Source organism: Loxodonta africana, chromosome X, assembly GCF_030014295.1.
Source record: "Loxodonta africana isolate mLoxAfr1 chromosome X, mLoxAfr1.hap2, whole genome shotgun sequence".
Lineage (NCBI taxonomy): Eukaryota > Metazoa > Chordata > Mammalia > Proboscidea > Elephantidae > Loxodonta > Loxodonta africana.
The window spans coordinates 152,907,318-152,928,439 of NC_087369.1; the positions used below are offsets into that span (position 1 = coordinate 152,907,318).

The following is a 21,122-nucleotide window of genomic DNA, read 5'->3' on the forward strand; positions in this document are numbered from 1 at the left end:
CAATAGTATATCAGACCTGTAAGTTACAAAGGAAAGAAACAGCCACAAGGATAAACTTCTGATTTTAAAACATTTCTAAAGCCAACCTGGTATCTGCAAACCTTTGCTTTCTCATTGCCTTATTTACTTCTCACAGGGTCACAACAAAAAAACTAAATTCAGGAACAACTTTCATTCTAATTCCTTCTCCAATGCTGCCCGTATCAGACAGTTGGGGTAGTTGACATTTTCACAAAAAGATGTGGACTTGGACTCCTGATTTACTACAGTGCCAGACTTTTCAATAGGGATGTTGTATCTCACTTCAAATTGCTGCCTGTAGATATATCTTTCTTGGAAATGCTATCTATGGATGCTGTACCCTATCTTAAAATGCTGTCTGTGGATGCTGTACCTTCCCAGGGAATGCTGTCTGTGAATGTTATCTTTCTTGAGAATGCTGTCTGTGGATGCTGTACCTTCCCAGGGAATGCTGTCTGTGAATGTTATCTTTCTTGGGAATGCTGTCTGTGGATGCTGTACCTTCCCAGGGAATGCTGTCTGTGAATGTTATCTTTCTTGGGAATGCTGTCTATGGATTATGTACCTTTCCCGGGAATGCTGTCTGTGGATGTTGCACCTTGCTTTGGAAAACTGTCTGTGGACAGTGTATTTTACTTTGGATGCTCTTTGTGGCTAAATCATCTCCCAACACTGAACTCTTGAACATTGTTCAGCAGTAATTTCCTCTTTGAAGCTGCTTTTCCTGCCCAGATTCTGAGGGAGAACTGAGAAGATGCTTCTTGTAGTTTTGGGTTTATAACTTTACTATTGGCAAGCTCATTAAGACTTCCCCCAGAATGAATAGATCTCCTGCTTAAAACTGTGTTCAATAAATACAATCTCTCGGCATATTATGCCCATTTGCTGAATGCGTAAGCTGGGAATGTGGACCTATTGGGAGAAAAGGAAGAATACCAATCAACAAATTGAACTTTGGTCTGGGAAAACGGCCTGTGACATAAAAATTCTAAATTATTAGCGAGGCTCCGCAACTGGCAATGGTTGCTGCTGAGTAAGATGAAAACTGTAGGAGCACAAAACGTATTTATTCAGGCAAAAGCTGTTATTCCAAATGTCTTGGCGTAACATACTCTACACTGCCGTAAATAAATTTTCACCTTTGGAGGCACAATGCTCCATAAATTTTGAGAATATTTCCTATGACTACAGCATAACATTCTGATATATTCTACAAGAATTCTCAAATCTTACCTGCTTTTCTATTTTCTTCATCTCCAACACTTTCCTTAAAATAAGGATGTCAAATTCCCCGTGAGTATGGCGTAACATTCAACTATTCCTACTGCCTGTCTTGTCCCTGGTCCCCTAATCTTGCCAGCATTAGCATCCCTGTGCTCATTCATCCACATGCTCGCTCCCTTTACAGGTTCATCCCCCCCAACACACACATTCAAGAAAGCATTTTGACCAATCTGTACAGGCGAAAGAGCAAGGTCATGGAGTTAAGGAATACTGTCTTCGAGGGAAATATCCATAAAATTTAGATAGCATAGCTCCAGGCAGCATCCTGCTTAGTTCCTGTACTTTCATATTCTCAGCAGCAAGGCTTGACAGGCAGCAGGAAAACAGCCTGTTGTGGCTGAATTCCTTGTCTGTGCCTTAAGAAGGCCAGGGAGGGAAGAGTTATGATGGTGGAAAGGTCACCATTGCAAAAATGGCCATACCCGATTCCTGTTGTTTCAATTCTTTTTACCGCTGCTTTTCAAAATGTATTTAACTACAAGTGTTCTGAACCTTGGGTGGTCATTCATCTATCTTTTTTTTTCCTTTTTAATTAAACTTTCAATTTGAGATAATTAGCTATCCTAGGGCCTGTGCCTTCCCATATACATTTTAGAATAAGCTTGTCTATGTCTCCAAATATACCTTGCTGGGATTTTGATGAAGATTGCATTAAATCCTTAGGTCAATTTGGGGAGTACTGATATCTTCACTATATTGTGCTTTCCGATATATGAGCACAGTGTGTTTCTCCATTTATTTAGGTCTTACTTGATTTTTTTCATTGGTGTTTTATAATTTTCAATGTAGAGATCCTGTCCATATTTTTACGCAAATAACGTGTATGCACCTTCTTCGTTTGTTTGCTTGCTAAACGCCCCCCTGCCCCGTGAGGTATTTTCATAGCCACAGCTACGTCAGTTTTTTTTTTTATATATATGTTGCTGTGAAGAAAAATTAGCATAGTACGCTAGCAAAGATGTCTCCAGAGGGGAGGGCACGGCCGGCAAACAAATGTGTAAAAATACAGTATAAGTTTTTGCAAGTTTATACTTAAGTATTTCATTTTACTTGGACAATTGTAAATGGTATTGTATTTTTAATTTCGGCATCCATCTGTTCAATGCTATATACACAGAAATACGATTGATTTCTATACGTTTATATTCTATCCTGCAACCTTACTGAACTCACATATTAGTTCTAAGAGTTTCTCTCTCTCCTTCCTTCCTTCTTCTTCCATTTTTTCTTTTTTTTGTAGATTCCTGGAGATTTTCTATGCTAGACAATCATGTCATCTGTAAATAAGGGCAGCTTTACCTTTTCAATTTGTTGTTGTTGTTGTTAGGTGCTGTCTAGTTGATTCTGAATCATAGTGACCCTATGTACAACAGAACAGAACAACTGCATGGTCCTGCACTATCCTCACAGTCCTTGCTATTTCCAATCTATACGCCTTTTATTTTATATTCCTGCCTCATTGCACTGACTAAAACTTCTAACATTACGTTGAATAAGAGTTGTGAGTCTGTACATCCTTGCCTTGTTCCTGATCTAAGGGGTAAAGCATTCAGTCTTTCACTAGTATGTATGATGTTAGCTGTAGGTTGTTTGTAGATACCCTTTATCGAGTTCAGGAAATTATCCTCTCTTCCTATTTTTCTGAGAGATTTCATCATGAATGGTGTTTATTATTTTTTTCAAATACTTTTTTCTGCATTGATTGATACGATCATGTGATTTTTTCTTCTTTAGCCTGTTAATATTGTGGATTACACGGACTGATTTCCAAACACGGAACCACTCTTGCCTCCTAGGAATAAACTCTACTTGTTGTTGTTAGCTGCCGTCAAGTCAATTACCACTCATGGCAACCCCATATGTACAGAGTAGAACTGCTCAGTAGGGTTTGCAAGGCTGTGACCTTCGTTTGGAAGCAGATCGCCAGGCTTGTCTTCTGAGGCAATTCTGGGTGGGTTTGAACCACCAACATTTTGGTTAGTAGTAGAATGCTTAACTGTTTGTGCCACCCAGGGACTCTACTTAGACACAGTGCATGTTTTCTTTTATATGTTGCTGAATTTGTTTTGGTAACATTTTGTTAAGAATTTTTTATATGAGGAATACTGGTCTGTAGTTTTCTGTTTTGTATCGTCTTTGTCTGGTTTTGGTATCAGGATAATATTAGCTTTACAAAATCAATTGAAAATTGTTCCATCCTCTTCTATTTCCTGTTAATTCTTCCTTACAAGTGTGGTAGAATTTTCCAGTGAAATCATCTGGCCCTAGGTATTCGTTTTTGGGAGATTTTAAATTACGAATTCAATTTCCTTAATAGTTATAGTGCTACTCAAATTACTTATTTCATATTGAATAAGATGTGGTAGTTTGTGCTTTTCAAGGAAGTGGTCCATATCATCTAAGCTGTCAAATATATAAGTAGAATTGATGATAAACCAAAAAACCAAACCTGCTGCCACTGAGTCGATTCTGACTCACAGCGACCCTGTAGTACAGAGCAGAACAGCCCTGTAGGGTTTCCAAGGAGCAGGATGGTGGATTCGAACTGCCGACCTTTTGGTTAGCAGCTGAGTTCTTAACCATTGCGTGTCCAGGACTCCAAATTGATCACAGTATATCTTTATTATCCATTTGATATATACAGATTTTGTAGTGGTATCTCCTGTTTCATTCCTAATATGGGGTAATTTGTATATTTTCTCTTTGCTAGAGGATTGCCAAGTTAATTTTTTCGAAGACCCAGATATTTAGTTTTTCTCTGTTGTTTTATTCTGTCTTCAGTTTCATTGATTCCTCTTTATTTCTTCCTTCTTCTTGCTTTGGGATTATTTTTCTCTGCTTTTTCTAGGTTCCTGAGGTGGGAGTTTAGATTATTGACTTGAGTCTTTTCCTCTTTCCTCATGTTTAGTGCTACTGCATCTGGGGCCCTCTCAGCACTGCTTTAGCTCCTTCTCATAAATTTGATATGTTATATTTTCATTTTCATTCAGTTCAGTATGTATGTGTGTTTCTAATTTTGCTTGACACTTTCACTTTGACCTGTGGATTACATATTTTGCAGAACTGTTGTTTGGCACATATACATTTATTATTGCTATGTTTTCCTGGTGAATTGACACTTTCATCATTACGTGATCTCCCTCTTTATGCCTAGTAATTTTCTTTGCTCTAAAGTCTGCTTTATCTTATACTAATATAGCCACTCCTTCTTTCCTTTAATTAATTTTTGTATGATATATCTTTTCTATCCATCTACTTTCAACCTCCTATATCAACATGTTCGAAGTGAGTTTCCTGTAGACAGCAGATAGGTCATGTTTTTTAATCCAATTTGCCAATTTCTTTCTTTTAATTGGTGTATTTAGACCATTTACATTTAATATAGTTATTAATAAGTTAGGACTTAAGTCTGCCCTTTTATTTCTTGTTTTCTGTTTGTTATGTTTTTTCTTTCTCTTTTTCTTTTTCCGGGCTTCCAGTGGGTTACTTGAATATTTTTCAGAATTTCACTTTGATTTATCTACAGTATTTTTTAGTATCTCTTTATATAGCTCTTCTAGTGGTTGCTCTTGGGATTACATTTTATATGTATATATAACATCACAGTGTACTGGTGTCACCATTTTACTAATTCTAGTGGAGTACAGAAATTTTACCTCCCTTTACATCCTTTCATCCTTCCCCATTTATAATTTATTCAATCTATATGCTGAGAAAATAACCTGAGAAGCTGGACTATATGAAGAACGAGGCATCAGGATTGGAGGAAGGCTCATTAACAACCTTCAATATGCAGAAGACACAACCTTGCTTGCTGAAAGTGAAGACGGCTTGAAGTACTTACTGATGAAGATCAAAGACTATAGCCTTCAGTGTGGATTACAGCTCAACATAAATAAAACAAAAATCCTCACAACTTGACCAATAAACAACATCATGATAAACAGAGAAAAGACTGAAGTTGTCAAGAATTTAATTTCACTTGGATTTACAATCAACACCCATGGAAGCAGCAGTCAAGAAATCAAACGATGCATCGCACTGGGCAAGTTGGCTGCAAAAGACTTCTTTAAACTGTTAAAAAGCAAAGATATCACTTTAAGGACTAAAATGAGCCTGACCCAAACCATGGTGTTTTCAATCGCCTCATATGCATGTGAAAGCTGGACAATGAATAAGGAAGATCAAAGAAGAATCAATGCCTTTGAATTATGGTGTTGGCAAAGAATATTGAATATACCATGGACCACCACAAGAACAAACAAATCTGTCTTGGAAGAAGTACAGCCAGAATGCTCCTCAGAAGCAAGGATGGCGAGACTTCATCTCACATACTTTGGACATGTTATCAAAGGGACCAGTCCCTGGTAAAGGATGCTGTACTTGGTAGATTAAAGAGGAAGTCAGTGAAAAAGATGAAGACCCTCAACGAGATGGACTGACACAGTGGCTGCAACAATAGGCTCAAGCATAGCAATGATTGTGAGGATGGCGCAGAACCAGGCAGTGTTCATTCTGTTGTACATGGGGTCACTATGAGTCAGAACTGACTTAACGGCACTTAGCAATAAGAACAATTTACAATTGTCTTAAATAGTCCCTCTACAGACATTTGGAACCACATTGAACAGCGTTATAATTATTGCTTCATAATCAAACATAATTTAGAAAGGTCAAGAGTGGAAGGAAACCCTATTTTATTTACCCATATTTTTGCTTACCATGTTACTTCTTCATTCCTGATATTCCAAGGTTCTTTCTTGTATCATTTATTTTCTGTTCAGAGAAACTCATTTAGCCATTAGTTTAGGGTAGGTCTGACGGTGAGAAGTTCTCTTAACTTTCCTCCATCTGAGAATGTCATGATTTCCTCTTCATTTCTGAAGAATATTTTCACCGGCTGTTTTGAGATCTTTGTCAGATAATTTTAACATCTTTGTCATTTCAGTGTTGGCATTTATTGATAGTCTTTTCTTCATTAAGTTTGAGAGCTTGAGTTCTTGGTAAGATGGGTTATTTTTAACTGAAACCTGAATGTTTTGGGTATTAGACTCTGGACTTCATTTCAACCTTCTGTTTTAGTTGGCTTCATTTAACATCTCTCTGGCAGGGGTCAGGAGTTTCTGCCTCATTACTGCTAGGTGGAGGTAGAAGTCTAGATTTCCCACTTGGCCTCCACTGACTTCTGAGGGGGGTCAACTCCTCCTTACCGATGAGCAGGTGTGGGAGTTCCAGTTACTCATGTCATCTCCACTGACACCTTGTGGGAATGGCCTTGTTACATCTGGGTGATGATAGTCATGAATCTCCACTAGGATTCCTCTCACATCACCCCAGTAGGGAGGGGGGCCTCATATCTGCTGAGCAGGGGAATAGAAATCCAGGTTTCCACATGGTTTCCCCTAACACAGTTGGAGAATGGGGCGTCACTACTTTGCCTTCACTGATACCACCTTAACACCTCGGTGTTAAGGTACCTCACTAGAGCCTCATGAAGATACCAAAAACCAAACCAAACCCGGTGCTATTGAGTTGATTCCGACTCATAGCAACCCTATAGGACAGAGTAGAACTGCCCCATTGAGTTTCCAAGGAGAGCCTGGCAGATTCGAACCGCCGACCCTTTGGTTAGCAGCCGTAGCACTTAACCGCTACGCCACCAGGGTTTCCTCATAAAGGTAGAAGTCTAGATTTCCTGCTTGGCCTCAAGTGGGTGTCAGTAGGGGCACAGTTTTTTCTGTGGTGTTTGGCTGAATAGAACAAAAGAAAACCGAACCCATTGCTGTCATAGTGACCCTATAGGACAGAGGAGAACTGCCCCATATATTTGTATATACTTGTATTTTATTTGAGCCCTGGTGGTATCGTGGTTAAAGCAATTAACTGCTAACTGAAAGGTCAGCAGTTCGAATCCACCAGTGGCTCTGAGAGAGAAAAGATGTGGCAGTCTGCTTCCATAGAGATTTACAGCCTCGGAAACCCTATGGGGTTACTATGAGTTGGAATAGACTTGACGGCAGTGAGATTTTGGTATATATATATATATATATAAAATAGGGAAAAGTATCCCTACTTCATCTTCCTAAAAGTAAACATCCCCTTGTTTGTCTTCAATTTTAAGATGCTCATGCTTTAAGGCACATATATAGTCAAGTCACTTCATTTTATCTCAGAAAACACAGACTTAGAGAAGGTAAGTGGCTTGCCTAATGTCAAACGATGAGATGAAGGCAGAGCAGAGTTTAGACTAAAATCTAGGTCTTCTGGCTTCAAATTCCTATAATTTCCCCCCTACACTATTCTATCTTGCCTTCACTCTCTCTCTCTTAATACAATTTCATCTTCTTCTAGTCCTTCAGTTTTCTTTTTCCTTTAATGCACTGAACTCTCCACCACACACACACACAAAAAAAAAAAACACTGAAATCAGACTACCACTTCCAAGTCTTTTTTCCCCCCATTGTACTATTAAAAATGTATTCTCCTAAAAAGTTATAGCTCAGTACTTTTGATAGTGGGAATAGAGGAATGTTTGTAGCAGGGATGAAGAGAAAGTACTATGTAAGGTCTAATACATAAATAATCATAGCTAACAGATCCAGGCTAGGAGCATAATTTTTTTTCTCTAACTACCCATTCATCACACACTATAATCTTCTAGCAGAGTGCCCTAATTCAGTACCATCTGCCACTATTAGATTAATATACTATTATGATTTTGAGTACCAAAGTCAGAATATGTAGAGGCTAAAGCTTTTTGGTGTTGGCAACATCCTAAAAGTACATGCACAGAATACTTTCATTAAAAAAAACGCACAATTCAGTGAATGAGGTCGAAAGGATTTTCAAAGGTTGAAAGCTCTGGAACTCTTAAATTTTGAACCTAATTCTCTCAATCATTGGGGTGACCTCATGTAAATTAAATATTTTTAAGTATTAATTCCCAGGCACAAAAAGATAATGATTGCTTGACAGAAGTAAAAATGAGAAGGAGGAGGAGATAGAAGAAATTTTGGTAAGGACAACCTAGCCTTATTTTGTATCATAAGCACTGGGCTAAGAACTTTATTTTTCATTTATTTATTTTAGGATCTTAAAAAGGTGCATAAAATTAGATTAACCCTGATGCTTGGTTCAGGACACACTCTCAGCACTGGTCCCCTAGATATTTAGTTAGTGTTTTTTCCAACTTCAGTAAATTTAATATCAGTGCAATACTTTATCTACTGTCTCTATTATAATTTTGTCATTTGACCCAGCAATGTCCTTTATAACATTTATTTTCCTTCAGTGCAGTCTCCTTTAATCTGGAACAGTTCCTCAGCCTTTCTTGGTCTTCTATGACATTAAAAAATAAAGTCACTTTTTTTGGTAACAGAATGTTCCTCATTTCAGGTTTGTCTGATGTTTTCTCATGATTAGATTCACGTTATGTAATCCCAGTTAAAATACTACATAAGTAGTGTTGTGTTCATCTTATGGTGTCACTTGTGAAGATCCACAAAGTCCACCTGCTAATCTTTTTTTTTTTAATATAATTTATTTTATTTTTTGGTGTTGTCATTGAGAATATACACAACAGAACATAGACCAATTCAACAATTTCTACACATCCAATTCAGTGACACTGATTACATTCTTTGAGTTGTGCAACCATTCTCACCCTCCTTTTCTGAGTTGCTCTTCCTCCATTAACATAAACTCACTGCCCCCTTAGTTTCCTATCTAATCTTTTGAGTTGCTGTTGTCAGTTTGATCCCATGTAGTTAGTTATTTTTAGTAATGTAATAAGAAGCTGCAAACCTACAACTCCAAAGAAAACCTAAGACCTTGGCAATAATCTACATCTAACCATAGGGATCCTTCCACCTCCATTCCACCATGGGCCTCCTCCCAGTCCAGGTAACCATCATCCTGAATTCTGTGTTCATTACCCCCTTGCTTTTATTTTTATATAGTTTCATTATACCTATATGTAATCTCAAAATTATATTTTTTATTTTAGTTTTGAACAGTAGAAATACAACATGCTCCATGTAATCTTTAGGACTTATTTTTTCATCTAATACCATATTGCTAAGATTAATCCATATTTTTTTGTGTGGCTACAGTTTATTTGTTCTGAGTGCTGTATAATATTCCACAATATGAATATACCACAATTCACTAATTTATTTTTTATGCTGATGGGGATTTAGGTTGTTTCTAGATTTTTATTGTTTTTTTTTTTAGATTTTTATACTGTGAACTGTGCTGCTATTAACATACTTGTACACATCTGCTACCTATGAGTAAGAGGTTCTCTTGAGTATTTATCTAGGTGTAGAATTTTTGGATCATAGGGTATATGGATGTCTAAATTTAGGAGAAAATGCCAAGATGTGTTCCGAAGTGCTTGCAGCAATTTATATTCCTACCAGTAATATATAACAAATTGTGTGGCTCCATATCTTCGCCAATACTTGCTTTTTTCAGTAGGGTTTCCTCATTTAAACTACAGAACACAGAAAATGATTTGAGTGATTATTTCCTCAGTTTTCCTGAGGATGGTATTATAACTAGTACCATTCTAGATGCATAGGACAGAAGTTAAATCTCTACAAAGAATGGATGCCTTAGGGCATTAGCACTTTATTTTCTACAGGAATCCTAGTTAAGAAAGGCTGCTTGGTATTGTCATTTTTTACTTTTTGCTAAGCAATCGGGTATAAAATGGTATCTTATTGTGATTTGATTTTCATTTTCCCGATTAATGATGATGTTGAATCTCTCTCCGTAAGTTTATTGGCCATACTTATTTTCAATTCTGGTAACGTCCCTTTCTGTCTCTTGCCCATTATCTACTGAATGGCTTGCGCTTTCTTAGTATTATTTCCTTGTTAGTTGTGTTCTGTGAACATTTTTCTCCCACATTGTAACTTGTCTTTCCTCATTCTTTAAGGCGTTTTTTGATAAGCAAAGTTTTACATTTGAATATAGTTAAATTGACCAATCTTTTATAATTCTTTTTGTGCCTTAAGACATCTTTCACTATCCCAAAGTTAGAAAGATATTCACTGACATTTTCTACTGGGAGTTTTAAAGTTTTGTTTTTGACATTTATACTCTTAGTTGATCTGGTATATGGTGTGAGATATGATTTATTTTCATCTTTTTCCATATGGATAACCATTTTTCCAACTCCATTTATTAAAGTCTACATTTCTCACCGATATGACATGCTTCCTCTGATATATATCAGAGTTTGATACATGTATGGCTCTCTCTATCCCTGAACAGTTTTACACTCATTATTTCATGTAGTCTTCAATATAAGCTATCTAACATCTATTGTTTCATGTAATCCTCAGTGTGGTAGGTCCTATTTTCTCCATTTCACAGATTTAGGAAACTAAGGCTCACAGAGGCTAGTTACTTGTTCAAAATTACAGAGCTACTTCATGGCAGCTCTACGCCTAAGACTCCAGAACCCAAGCTTTTAACCCAAGCCCAAGCTTTTAACCAGTAATCAATACTGACTCTTACTCTACTACCTCATAAGAATGCTGTCAAAGTCAGTAAGTATCACAGTCAATAAACTAGATTTAGCTTCGTACTAGCTACCTGGAGGTGGGGGGAGGATTTGAGATAGGGTTGGGGATAGTGTTGCAAAGGAAAGACAAGGGCTCTTTTTAAATGTTACTTTCTCAGGCTTTTCCTGATCGCCTTATCTAAATCGCAGCCCATGTTCATTCTGTATCCTCTTAATCTGCTTTTTTTTGGTACCTAATTATCTGAAAGTGTGTGTGTGTGTGTGTGTGTGTATACACACACTTGCTTGTTTTCCCTCTCACCCACAGAATATATGCTCTATGATGGCAGGGGCAGACATTATTTTATTTACTGCTGCATGTCTATCACATGAAACACTGCTAGCACACAGTAGGCGTATCTGTGGAATGAATGAATATATGAATGAATAAACAAGACAAGGCTTCTGTCACTGGAGAATCGACAATCTAGTATGGACTATGCTGAATTCAACAAAAGAAATCCTATGGAAATAAGAATAATTTACTCAGGAAAGAGATATAAAGATGAGTAAGACATGATCCTTGCCTTCATGAGTTTATAAGTATATATAAATTCCTATTTTTATAACAGGAAACCCTGGTGGCGTAGTGGTTAAGAGCTACGGCTGCTAACCAAAAAGGTCAGCAGTTCAAATCCACCAGGTGCTCCTTGGAAACCCTATGAGGCAGTTCTATACATAGGAATATGAATTCCTACATACAGAAAAAGAAATAGTAAGTGCTACAAGAGGAACAAAATGCTAATTTGAACCCAGAAGAATTTAATTCAGACTGGGAGATCGAGATAGGCTTAATGGTAGAGGTGGTCATGTTGGAACTGGGCCTTGGCAGTGGTTTCCTTCAAATAAGATGACAATTTTGGAAGATCAATGCATACTTATTCAGCTTAAAGCAGCTACCTGCCAATATCTTCGCATAAAGTACCCTGTGCTATGGTAAATAATTTTCATCTTCAAATTGGAGTTTGCCTGGCTAAGGGAAAGAAGAGGATATTCCAGGTAAAGGGAACAGATTGAAAGCAAAGGGCATATTCTGGTAAGGTGTTCAGTGTTGCTGTAATAGAGCTCACGGGTGGGTGTCTGGTAGGAGATGGGGTTGGAAAGGTAGTCTGGCTGGGACTTGAAGTCAAGAGCCCAGGCTATTTGAAACTTTTGGGGGACTAAGTAATAGTGAAGGCAGGCACATCACCACAGGCAGTTATTTTCCTTTTCCTCCTTTCTCACCTACTGTCTTACTTCCTGTCTCTTTCCCTTTTTCCGTAGCAGAACACAGTGAAAAAGAAGAGTAGCTAGGGAGTCAGGATACCTGGAATCAAGGCACAGTCCTGCCACTGAACTGTTGCATGATGTTTGGAAACTTAATTCAATTAAAACGGGGCAAGGGAGTGGGGATTATAGCTCTATTAAAGTACACACATGCCCTTCCCCTAGCAAAATTTCTTATAAGCTTCTCCAATAGGCATACATGCTCCCAGCCACCTCCCACTCCAAGGATCACTGCTGTAGTGCCAAACATACAAATGTGAACACAGCACTCAGGCATGTTGGTTGAGAACCACTGGACTCAATGATCTCTAAGTGCCCTCCTCACCCTGCCACATGCTCTGATTCTTTTCTTTTTCCCAGCTAAGTCTTCACTCTAGCCATGTACCCTTCTATGGAGATTGTTTGGCCCTTCTGGAGGTGCTCATGGCTACAATTTCTTGTCCTGGAAGAAAACTAGTCAAGAATGGCCAAAGAAATCTGAAAGACCTGAGCACCTGCTCCACAGAGAAGGGGTTAGAATTACTGGGCTGCTATTAACTTGCAAAAATAACTCAGGGACTCTCTTGGAAGGCAAGAAAGCCGGATCCTTTCAAAGAACGATTCTGAGAAGTGGTGTTACTATGTGTGTTGCAGAGAGGGCAGGGTGTAGAGAGATGAAATTCTGAATTAGAGAGCTATCCTTGAAGGTCTGATGCTTTAACTTCTCCGCTTGGTCTAAATCTCAAATATAGCTTTGGTGGGATGAGAGGGTAGAGTAGGGTAGAGAGGGGAGGAAGACAATCAGTCCAATATTCATAGTCATTTTTTAAGCTGATCTACTCTTAAGAAAGCTGGACTATGAATAAGGAAGAGTGAAGAAGAATTGATGCCTTTGAATTATGGTACTGGGGAAGAAGACTGAATATACCATAGACTGCCAGAAGAATGAACATATCTGTCTTGGAAGACGTATGGCCAGAATGCTCCTTAGAAGCGAGGATGAAGAGACTTGTCTCAGGTACTTTGGACATGTTATCAGGAGGGACCAGTCCCTGGAGAGGGACATGATGCTTGGTAAAGCAGAGGATAAGCGAAAAAGAGGAGACCCTCAACAAGACGGATTGACAGAGTGGCTATAACAATAGGCTCAAATATAGAAACAATTGTGAGGATGGTGCAGGACCAGGCAGTGTTTTGTTCTGTTGTACATAGGGCTGCTATGAGTAGGAACCAACTAGACAGTACCTAACAACAACAACTCTTAAGAAACTTTTAAATTGAACACACAGAAAAAAAACGTACCCTCAGCATGAAGCTCTATGGGATCTAACTATCGGAGCAAATGTTTACTGAATTAATTTTAAAAATACAATACCAACACTGCCTGTTTCACAATCTAGGGGAGACATTTTCTTCTCAAGTCATGTTCAGTCTGCAACAGGAAGCCAATTATCACCCCAGAACATTCTCTCAGTGAAAAACATGTCATTCTTTAGGACATTTAAGGCGTCAGCAGATTTAAGCCCCAATCTCACTGTTTTCTCTTATTTCTATCTTCTAAACCCAAACCAAAAATAATTGCCACCACTTCATATCCCAAAGGTGTCATCTGACTCTTGGACAAAGGAAATTTTGAAAAACGATACTGCATTTTTTTCTTTGTTCTTTTTGCTTACCTGAACGCTCACATCAGCTTGTCCTGAAAACAGAGCATAATAGTGGGGCTGCTGAGAGAAAAAATCAGGAAATAGGTATTGGTACTGATTAAATGGAGCCCTGGTGGCACAGTGGTTAAGAGCTATGGCTGCTAACCAAAAGGCTGGCGGTTCAAATCCACCAGCCACTCCTTGGAAACCCTATGGGGCAATTCTAGTCTGTCCTATAGGGTTGTTGTGAGTCGGAATCGACTCAATGGCACCTAATAACCACAACAACAACTGATTAAATAGAGACTGATTAAATGAGGGTGAATTCAGTTTTATTGCTTTCAAGTAAACTCAGTAACTCTAACCAAAAAAAAAAAAAAAAACTCAGTAACTCTAACTAAAAACTAGTAAATGTAGACCCTTTAGGATTTTTAAAGATGTGATTTTCATCAATGGAAGGAAATAACCTCTATTTACTAGGTTGTAGGCACCTTGTCGACCACAGTCAGGTCTTATTCATCTCTCAGCTTCTGCTAGAAATTAGCATAGTCATCTACCCTTCTATCTAATATCATCTGACACATAGTAGGCATTCAATAAATGTTTGCTGAATAAACAGATTAGCTATTATTTGTTTGTAATTGTTTACTTTTGAGAATGTTTCCAAACTGGCTCCTTAAATAGACTAAATATTGTCATGAGAGTTTGTTTTTTTAATTTGATTAGTAAACTTTTCATTTCTTAGATACAGCTAGTTTTTACACACCTAAAGAATAAGAAGGGGAATTTAAGAGATTTTCTGCGTGCCAAAGGAAGCTCCATCTCCTTTTATAGACACCGGACAGAAAAACTTTTCCAGACCTCTTTCTGTGTAACCATACTTTCAAGTGACAACTAAACATTCCAAAGTGGCTAAGCTTTCTGCATGTCATACCAGAAGACAGCTGGGGACACAATGCTGAGAATGACTAGAGTTTACACCGTATTCACATTCCCTTTAGCACATACTAGGTTCCACAGCTGTAAGACAGGTGTGTCCTGCTACCCTGTTTTTCCCTCAAAGTACACCTGGAGTCTACCTGGATAACAGATCAAGAACTGTGCTGCCAACCACTATAGAAGGGATGACTAAATTTTCTGACTTTAAAATTGGGAAATCATGGTTTGCCATATGCACTTGTACTTTAGGGGACAATGGGATAGGGCATGTGACATTGGGACTGCTCTGAAAAATCTAGAAGATGTGATTTTCCATACATACAGGATTGGCAAGAGAATCTACATGGCAGAAACAACTTTATCAAATAGATTTGGGAGATCCCAGGCTTTAGTGGAGAGAGGATAGCACCAGGAAGCAGGAGTTCTGCATTCCAGTGCCTTTCTGCACAAATTAGCTGGGGACCTTGGGTAAGTCATTTAGGCTGAATCACAGTTGACTCACCTATAAAAGTAGAGATAATTATACTCTGCTTAAAGACAGAGGACTGGACCTGATGATTTTAATGTCCTTTTCATTTCCAGGCTTTATAATTAATTCTTTAAGCCCTAAAGGTTCTAGACGACTTACCTCCATTGAGTCTCTTGTATCTATCCCGTCTTCTCCATCCCTACTCCTGTAACACCAGTGCACTCCCCTGGGCTACTGCAAAGTCTTCAAACTTGTCACCCCAACTCTAGTTTTGCCCCTTTACAATTCAGGATAAAAAACACTTTGGTTAGAGTATCTTCTAAAAGACTGTACAGCTCAGATCATCTCACTACCTTCTTTAGAAATCTTAGAAGGCAGTGGGGCGCAACACAAAAAGCACAGGACTCATCAGCTAAAACCCTGGGTTTGAACAGTTTACCGGCCATCTAATCTTAGGTAAGCCATTTAGCCTCTAGATCTCTCTTACCTCATCTGTAAAATGAGAGTAATAATAGGACCTTCTTCACATAAGTACGGTGAACAGACTTTTACCTATTGGTGTGTTAAGTCCTAAAGTGCATTTAACTTCATCAGACAGGAGCCTGGAGCAAAAGGTAGGAAATCAAGTTCTTCAGATCAAGGCAGAGAACACTTCTTGGCAGTCTGAGTTTCAACACAAAGTTTTCTCAGCCACTGATTGTCTGACAAGAGGACAACAAGTGAAAGGTGTCTCCCTCTTTGCAGACTATTCCACAGAGAGAGTGGCACCCCACAGCAAAGGACAACAGTCTTAATTGATGCAAACCCTAGCCTGGAAGATCTATAGTCCCCTCTGTACACACCTAATGCTGTTAAGAACTGCTTAACAGAGACCTGGCATAAAATCCAGAGAAGCTGAAATCTTATGGTTACCCTGATGAGATAATTTAGGATGCATTAGTCAATGTTTCTCAGGCTGTTCATCCTAGATCAGGGTAATTATGGAGGGGAATAAAAAAGACCAGATTAGAAAATAGCTTGCCAGCAGGACCACTATATTTGTATGAGATGATATTTAAATCAGCATCTGAAAACAGTACATAGTTATGACTTGTTGCCTGCTCAGACTTTATGCCAAGTTCTGAAGCAAACTCAGCACTGAGTATTCATCTCAGAGGAAAAGCCTGGTCCCCATTGCTTGCCACACAACCCTCTTAAAATTTCTCTCTTGCCAGATACAAAGGACACTCATAGTGGGGGTGCCTCTCACATTCAAAGACATACTTGATCTTCAGAAACTAATTTCGGGGGAAAAAGGCACATTCTGAACTTGACCTTTTCTCTTCCCAATGAACTGAACTGAGCATCTTCTGAAAATTTACCTACTCCCCAAAGCTTCCTTGATTGATCAGAGGAAAGCAGATGGCTTTTTTTTTTTTTTACCTCACCCTGCCCTGACAGGATTCCATGAAAATGCCCCTATTCTCCCTCCCAATTGTGTACTTGCTCTTGATTCTCTACCTGGCATAATGCCAGCACATAATAGCCATTCAGCAAATATTTGCTATCATTTACTGAGTATTCACTATGAGTAGTAGTCACTCTTTCATAGCACTCGGTATAATTGCAAATAGTTAATTATTTGTGTAATTATTTGCTTAATGACTATCTTTCCCACTAGACTATGAGTTTCACAAGGCCAGGGTTGGAGTCTGTCTTATTCACAGCTATAGTCTTAATGCCTAGCACAATGTCTCCTACTTATTAAGACTCAATAAACATTCATTGAACTAAGCACTATTTATTCATTTTCTCACTTAGTCCTAAAACAACCCTATAAACTTGATATTATTATGCTTGCTTTATAGGTGAGGCAACTGAGGCTCAAAGAACTGCAATAACTTGTCCAAGGTCAGAGCCAGGATTCTTATCAACTATGTTATCCTGCCTCCCTCGTTTTTTTGTTTTTGATAGTGAAGTTTGCATCAGTTTACATATGTAAATCCAGCTGCATATTGGAATCATCTGGGGTACTTTTAAATAACACTGATCCCTGACCCCCATCTCCATTCTGATTTAATTGATTCCAGGGGGCTATATTGCCTGGGTTTGCATTTTAACTCCCCCATTTATTATTTGGAGAAATTATTTAACTTCTCTGTGTTTAGGTTTCCTGATCTGCAAAATGAAGATAATAATTTTACTTATCTCACAGGATTGTTGTGAAAATCAAATAAGTTAATATGTGTGAAAGACCAAGAACAGAGTCTGGCACATAGTATGTGTTCTATAAGTATTAGCTATTGTTCATGGTAATAATAATGCTATGCTTTGGTGTCATGGAAGAGGAAGGAAGAGCTGTAGAGTTTGCAACTCCATGTGAATGACAATGCTGAAATGGCAGCACCGGTATTCTGTGTTTGAAATTCATTAAAACAGTATCTCTTCTCTGCAGGATACTAATTTGAGGCTAAATTGAACGACATGAGGTTGGGTTTCTTCTGGGATTTGTCTTGATTTTATATACTTAGAAGTAAAAATCTAAATGTAATGCACATATACTAGGACAATCCTATTTATTTATACCTCGCCATGGGCTGTCAGTGACAGTTTCCCCTATTTTTTTTTTAAATCCTGCTTTCCTGTCACAGGCTGGCTGGAGTAGGCTCATGGGTCTCAGAAACCCAAAAATTGAGAACTTCTTTGAGCCTCGAAGACTGCGCCTGGCAGCTTTGTTGCCAATCACCATGCTGTAAAATGAATATATTCAGTTACACAGTAAGCTTCTATCATTTGTATTACTATGAGAAAAAGAGAAAGAAGAAAAGTCGAGAGGCTCATGAACTTCCAAAGGCAAAAAAGATAACTGATCTGAAGGCTAAGCTCTGTAATAAACAGTGCCAAGCTAAGAAAATACAAATGAAAAAGACTATCAAGGTGCATGAAAAGAGAAACGGCAAAGAAAAGAATCTTGAGAAAGTTCCACAAGAGGCAGTACCTGCCTATCTGCTGGGTAGACAGGGGCAGTCCCGACTAAAGTACTTTCCAACATGATTAAACAAAAATGAAAAGAGAAAGCAGGAAAATGGGATGTCCCTCTGCCCAAGGTCTGTGCTCAGAGAGAATCAGAAGTATTAAAAGTTACTGGAACAGGAAAGAGAAAAAAGAAAGCATGGCTTTACATGAAAACCACCTAAATATGAAAGATTCATCAGACCAACAGGCTTATGTTTCAAGAACGCTCATGTAACATATCCTGAACTTAAAGCCATCTGTTACCTGCTGATACCTGGCATAAAGAAGAATTCCTCATTCCCACTGCATACAACTTTGCGTGCTACTACCAAAGGTACTGTCATTGAGGTGAATGTGAGTGAGTTGGGCCTTGTGACACAAGGAGGCAAGGTTATTTGGGAGAAATATGCACAGGCCAAGAAATCAAAAGGTATTCCATTGGGCAAATGTGCTGCAAAAGACCTATTTAAAGTTTTGAAAAGCAAAGATGTTACCTTGAAGACTAAGGTACACCTGACCCAAGCCTCATATGCATGTGAAAGCTGGACGATGAATAAGGAAGGCTGAAGAAGAATTGACACCTTTGAACTGTGGTGTCGGTGAAGAATTTTGAATATACCATGGATTGCCAAAAGGACGAACGAATCTGTCTTACAAGAAGTGCGGCCAGGATGCTCCTTAGCGGCAAGGATGGTGAGACTGCATCTTACATACTTTGGACATGTTGTCAGGAGGGATCAGTCCCTGGAGAAGGACATCATGCTTGGTAAAGTACAGGGTCAGCAGGAAAGAGGAAGACCCTCAATGAGGTGGATTGACACAGTGGCTGCAACAATGGGCTCAAGCATAACAATGATTGTGAGCATGGCGCAGGACCGGGCAGTGTTTCCTTCTGTTGTACATGGGGTTGCTATGGTCGGAACTGACTCGATGGCACCTAACAACAACAACACGCCCAGGTTACCAACAATCCTGAAAATCATGGATACATAAATACAGTCTTACTGGTTCAATGGCAGTTTTGTACAAGTAACTCCTTGTAACTATTGGTGAAGACTACAAACCAATCAGGAAAACCACTATTACCACATGTTTCTGAATACTATCAAACAGTCTTACATGTTTACAGTCATCAAGAGAACTATTTATTATGTTATAAAAACATTAAAATGGCCCAGCTTTAAAAAAATATATCCTAAGGATTCTTGGAGCTCATGTTACTCAAAATAAGCAGCAACGTTGGATGTTGTAGGTATGATGTTTCTTGTCCCACTTGTCACCTTTCCATGAGAAGGAGGGAACTTCCATTCTGTTTGTGAGGTGGGGGTGGGGACAGAGAGTACTATAGAAACTTCTCTGGGTTTTCACCCCACCCTCACTTGCTCCTGGCTTAGGGGGAGGATTGACTTATTGGTGAGACTGGAGTACAAATAAGTGCTCTTTCTTGACCTGGCCCTCTACTTTCTGGCTCTCAGATCCGATTGCCGTCCAGCTGATATCACTCTCTTTCTCCTACAGAGTGAGCAGGGCGCAGAGCTCAGTCAGGGTGCAGGCTCTCCCTTCTGGAGGCAGGCCTGCAGTTTCACCTTGCTCTGAATTTCTAGCTCTCACTGAAGTGTGACACAGGCTATGACTCTCAATGATGCTGGCAGGTTAAGAGATCTGCTCTGCAGACTCAATCTATCCCACAGGTGGGTATCAAGGTATTTGCTGCTGGAGATGGTAGGATGCCTCACTAGACCTTAGGCTCAAGCCATGTTCTTGAATCCAGTTTTACCTATCATAAAGCTGATGTCAAATTTTGTTCCTCCCATGAGTTTTTTTTTTTGTTTGTTCTCAGTTTGATTCAGAAATGGAAGGAGAAAAACTGTGATTACTTCACATTCTCATACCCTAACAAGCAGTAGCAGCAATCTTAAGAGTAGTATCTAATGGTTTTCAAAACATTTTCCCCATTGAACAGATGTGGAAACTGAGGCTTAAAAAAAAAGGCTTATGTGACTTACCCAAGGTCAAAGAATTAATTGTCTAAGGGGTAAATCCAGAACTAAAACCACAGTCTTCAGTACTCTTTTCAACTACATGTCTGAGTGTGCCTTTCTCTTATTAAGGCCAGGGGAGCCATTACAGGCCCTAAGGACAAGAATGACAGTTGCTTTCATAAGTTTACTAAGCTAATAGGAAAGGAAAACCATCTCCCAAAATCTAAGAATCCTCATTCTGTGAAACCGAGTTTCACTAAACCTAAAACTGTTTTTTTTTTCCAGACTAATCTTTACCCAACAATTAAGAAATTAAAAGGGATCCTGTAGACAAAATAACGCAACAAAGTTTAAATCTCAGGCAAAACATGACTGTAAAATCTTCCCCTGTTTGGATGGGAGACAACTACTAGAGTGTTGTTAGGCGGGGAGTGGGATGGGGGGCACAAATTGTTCCCTGCCAGGTAAGCAGATATCACAAAGAGTTTCATCTATGAATTGCTGAGCTGCTGGAGTTCAGCTCTACAGAAGCAAACCCCTCATAGGTGTTTGGCAGTCTCCGACTCCTTTTCTATCTCGAGATCAGAATGCCCACCTCTGTGTGGCAAGCGTAACAGATATGGGGCCTCATATACCACTGGGTTACGGTGCCATAAATCATTCAACACTATTAGCATAGGGGAAGCCAGCACTTCTAGGTTACAGACACACTTTCTCCAATGAAAATGAACCAATCACATGCCACAGCCCTAGCCAGTTGGAAATGATCCTACAGGCCTAGTACTAACTAGTTCTGGTTTTGCCAGTAATTATCTGCATGACTTTTAGACAAATCCCTTCTCGGGGACTGTCATCATTCATAAAAATGATAGAGTGAGACAAGGTTACCTCCAACTCTAAAATACTATGATTCAACACCACTACCAACACATGAGGCTGACTCACAGTTTACTTCATGTCTACTGAGGGAA

At 38.9% G+C, this 21,122-nt stretch overlaps 1 protein-coding gene and 1 pseudogene across 3 annotated transcripts in view; one reads left to right on the forward strand and one right to left on the reverse strand.

Annotated features, from left to right (window-relative positions):
* ENOX2 (ecto-NOX disulfide-thiol exchanger 2) overlaps positions 1-21,122 on the reverse strand; it is a 351,546-nt gene that overhangs the window by 168,775 nt on the left and 161,649 nt on the right. The gene's annotated exons all lie outside the window — the stretch shown is intronic.
* Positions 17,907-19,368, forward strand: LOC135228791 (ribosome biogenesis protein NSA2 homolog; annotated as a pseudogene).